This window comes from Poecilia formosa, unplaced genomic scaffold (assembly GCF_000485575.1).
Source record: "Poecilia formosa unplaced genomic scaffold, Poecilia_formosa-5.1.2 Scaffold397, whole genome shotgun sequence".
NCBI classification, from domain to species: Eukaryota; Metazoa; Chordata; class Actinopteri; order Cyprinodontiformes; family Poeciliidae; genus Poecilia; species Poecilia formosa.
In genome coordinates, this window is record NW_006800336.1 from 61019 (window position 1) to 65960 (window position 4942).

Below are 4942 nucleotides of genomic sequence, written 5' to 3' on the forward strand. Positions count from 1 at the left end.
CAAAACATTATTTGTCATATTTACATACATAAGGTTGAGAAATAAAAAAATAAATAAATAAAAAAAATTGGGAAAATTTAAACCTATTTTGTCCCTATTCTCAAGAATCACTGATTTCATAATTTACCGAAGAGGTGATGACCTCAAAATCACCATTTGTGCTTCAAAAGGAGTTTGACCACTCTTGAAATATTTTAAGATAAATGTTAAAATGTTTTATATAACTTAAAGATCAGAGCATCAATTCTCTTCAAAAGGCCTGTGTTTAAAAAGAAATTGACTATGATAAAGTGTTGAAAACCTCAGACACTTTGAAGGTAATCATAATTGCTTGCAGGTTCGCCTCTGCTCATTAAAACACAGCTGCCTTAATGTTAGATGCACTTTGTTTAGGCTACAGTTTTTTTTTTCCTCTGACAGGAATCATTTAAAGACCTTATGAATGTGTTAGAGTGATGAAGATGAACTAATAAGTGTGATGAATTTACCAAAACCAGTAAGATAAAAAAAGATTTTCCTACCGTTACATGATGTCATGTTGGGAACTAGGAGCTTGACCCACATACAGAACACATCACTAGGAAATCAGATAAAGATAGTTTATTGACTGTAATGACAGAATGTGCAGTTCTTGACTGTGGGCTGGTGAGTCAGGCTCATCAGAACACTAGAGGCAGGTGAGAGTAGAGGTGAGACATGCATTGATTAGTGGGAAGGTCAGATGAGACTGAGCAGCTCACTGGTTTGGTGGGAGTGGAATCTGCCAAGGGGGATTGGGGTTTGGTGGATCTGTGGAGGAAGAGGGTTGAAGTCCAGGTTCGGTTAGAGACGGAACATTGATGAGTCTGACGTTTCGGATGTGCGTTGGAGGGCAAACACGTAGACACATGGGCACCAAGGTGAAGAGTGGTTCTTCGCCAGCGTTGGATGAGAAACCAGAGGATCTTTTGGAGAGACTGTCACTTGAGGAGGCAAGTCAGTGAGTAACATCCACACCAAAAGAAATCCAGAAGACAAGGAACTCTAGTAACACAAAGGAAAGAATTCAAGGCACCACGAGAGGATATCTACAAGAACAACAGGTAAGTATTAACTTGAGAAATGCTAGGAAATCAGAGTCATAGCTTTGAGAGGCTCAGAGTATCAGAATAGGTTAGGACTCAGGCACTAAAGTGCTGGTGACCTACTCCTCTTATACTCCACGCTGATGACGGTAAATAGTTTGCAGGTGTGTGTGAAATCCAGGAGTCGGACCCGCCCTCCAGGTGATGCAGTCTCAAGTCTCCAGCTGATGGTCAACTGAGAGAATTCAGTAGAAAAGGACTTACCCACTGAGACCCAAAACTCCAGTTCCAACACATAAAGGCTACAAGAGTGAACAACACCTGAGTGTTTTGAAAAGGGATCGTGATTGATGGCTAAGATCAATAAAATATACTTTTTAAATAACTACTAATTGTTAGGATCAACTTGGTTTAAATTTTATAATAAACTAGGCATGTAGTTCTATCTCAGAGAGAAGGAGCACTAATATTTTAAGATTCACCAAAGGAGATACAGAACATTTTAATATGCCATAGATGTATCACTCCACTGCATCCTGTCACTTATTTCACATACCTCTTATGTGAAATAAGGTATAAAAACCTAATGGCTATCACACTAATGAAATATATTTATTGTATTTGGGTTTGTGTTGGTTATGTAACATTAACATGTTAAATACATATTTTTAAAAAATCACCAAAGTCAAACTTAGGAAAGGGAAAAGACAGTCGACAGAATGAAAAAAAATTGAAAGCATGATTTTTTTTTTCTCTCTTTGATTAACTCATAACTGTATATTCACACACACATGCACACACACACACACACACACACACACACACACACACACACACACACACACACAGTAGAAAACAGTGTTCAAATTCAGTTTTGCACAGATTTCCCCACTACAGGTCCTTGGCACCATGGAATATTGATTTTAGCATAAACGTCTTTCTATGTCAGTGGAATTGTAAATATATAATGAAATCAGGCTTTAGCTGTCTAATAGCTAAAGCCTGATTAAAATCAGGTTATCTCCAATTTTGATATTTTTAGATATGTTTTGCAAAGTTGTTTGGCAAAACATTACCAAGTTAAGGTCAGGAATAGTGAAACACCTATCAAAGGAGATTTAACATTAAAATTAGATTCCAAAGCTACTTTAATAAAGTCTTAGTTTACAGTTTTCCACACTTTTGCGCTTCGTCGAAGTGCATAGAATAAAAAGCAACTAAAATATGTGAAATAAGTTTTTTTTTAAATATTAATTTTGGTCCTATTTTAACATTACATAAACTGGCATTTTTAAAAGAGATTTGTAGGCTTTTGAAAGCCAATTTATCTGACAGTTTGTTCTAAAATACTCTTTATTTTTGTGACAAATCAAAGTTCCAGGACTTTAGTCTGACTAACCAAGAGAATGAACAAGAGATGTGAAATGATCAGCATCATCACAACTGACCACTTCTGACTCACATTGACTCATGTCCTCCTGAGTTTGTGCTTCATCTGCTGTGGATTCAATTTATACTTAAGTAGCCAATTAAAGAAAAAACAGATAACAGAGGGTTTTATTTTTATTTCTATATAGATTTTCAGAAAAAAATGGCTTAGTTAAAATTCCAGTAGGAGAGCCTCAGTGTCCATTCGACCAGATTTGGCAGCTGTGTTGATGACAATGAAATGAAACATCTTTATGTTAAACAATGCTACGTCATGCAGTGACTTACTGCTGGTTCATGTTTACCAAGAACTTTCCTACACAATTCACAGATGACAAGAGACAAAGAATTTCTGATTAATGCCTTATGTTTTATGTGTATGTAATGATTTTGGATGCACATATATGACAACAACAAATTTCATCCTCCAGATAAAAGCATACATTTATATTACACGTCACCATTTTTATGTTAACATTGGATACATTTCTTACACTGCACTCTTTTTGGAGTCTCTTTTTGCTTTTATGTCATTGTACATAAGTATAGTCAAAATAAATTGATTCATACATTTAAAATCTATACGTGGTACAATGCTTCTTACTAAAGTGAACCATTTTATTCACAATGATTCAAGTGCATTAGAAAGAGAGATGTAAAAACAAAGTTACTAACATCTTTAATGTTTTACAGATTATCTAACTTTTAGTTCATGTGAATTTCTGAAGCTCTGTCAGAAGATATGAATATAGCACTGTGCTCTAAACTGGGAACATGGCAGTAAGAAGGTAAGCTCTGCAACAGCAGTGATCCTTAAGACATTTGACTTGTAGCTAAAGCCACATGGAGTACAAGCTTTCATAACTGAGGAGAGTAGAAGCTCAGATCAAGCTAAACAAATAGAGATTGACAGAGTGAAAAAGTAGCGTGACTTGCCCATACCTGAGGTTAATGAATGACAGCTCTGGCTACCTGCTTTAAAAGGTCCAATGGAATAGAGAACAGGGGATTAAACAGAATGTTAACAGCAGACACAATATTGCTGTTGAACAGTAATGACCTGAGAACATACCAGAGTAACATTTGGAGTAGAATGACCGTGAATTAGCATCACTGCTAGCAGCTCGTCTCTCTACAGACAATAATAAAGAAAAGAGAAACGGTGAAGCCATGGTCAGCTTTCTGACGGAGCTGCAGCTTTGTGCCCACAGTGTGAAAAACTGGAACTACATAATATTAACTTGTGATGTGAATTTTATGTTTCATTGGTATTAAAAATAATAATAAAGTTTATGTGTGGCTATTGATTTACATCTTTTGACTGAATAACATAAATCCAAAAAGTTGCACTTTAAAAAAAAAAGTGGCAGAATTTAATTATATGTATAGCAAAATAATCGACTGATCCGAGTCTTTATCATTATGTTTGGTCCAGTTCTACAAGACAAAATTAAATATCCATCGATTTTCTTACACCCTTGTCCCTAGTGGGGTCAGGAGAGGTGCTGGTGCCTATGTCCAGTGAGACATTTCAGGTGAGAGGTGGGGTCACCCTGGCCAGCCCATTGCAGGGCAGCAGAGAGACAAACAGGACAAACACTCACACCTGAGGAGAATTTAGACAGACCAATTAACCCAACAGTCATGTTTTTGGACTGTGGTAGGAAGCCAGAGTACCCGTAGAGAACCCACACATGCACAGGGAGAACATGCAAACTCCATCCAGAAAGACCCCGGGCCGGGAATCGAATCCAGGACCTTCTGGCTGCAAGACAACAGTGCAACCAACTGTGCAGCCAAAATGAAATATCTGGGTTTATTTTAGTCCTCCAGAACCAGAACCTCAAGGTTCTCCATAGCTGAGTGATTCTGCAAACAACAGCAGAGAGTTGAAAACAGCTGTTGCTGCTCACAACTCACCCACAATAGTGAGAAACAGAGAGTATCATGGAAAAGCTCACTACCTGGTGCAAAACCAAACCACACATTAACCAGTTAGTGCACAACTTGCCATTGGAAAAGCACCTAACATGTTGCATATACCATTTTCAGCTGTGCAGAAGCGGAAAGCACTAAGTAGTGTTAGCATAACTAAACATTATGAAAGAGTTCCTGGATTTTGAGGAAGACCCTAGTGATAAACTTTGTTAAGAAAATAAATTTAAAATATGCTAGTTTTAAAAACTTAACCACATGTACAATATTAGATAAAATTAATAGTGTTTTAAATAAGAAAATTAGCTCCAAATTATATAAATTTGGAGCATAATCTTAAGAGATTATGCTGATTAAACCAAATTATATCCATGGTTTATATCCATGGTTTATATCCATGGATATAATTTGGTTTAATCAGCGTAATCTCTTAAGTAGGATAGTTCTATTGAAACATATTACACTAAGTTGAATTAAAATAATTTAGCTTGTAGTTCTCTATAATTTAAAACACA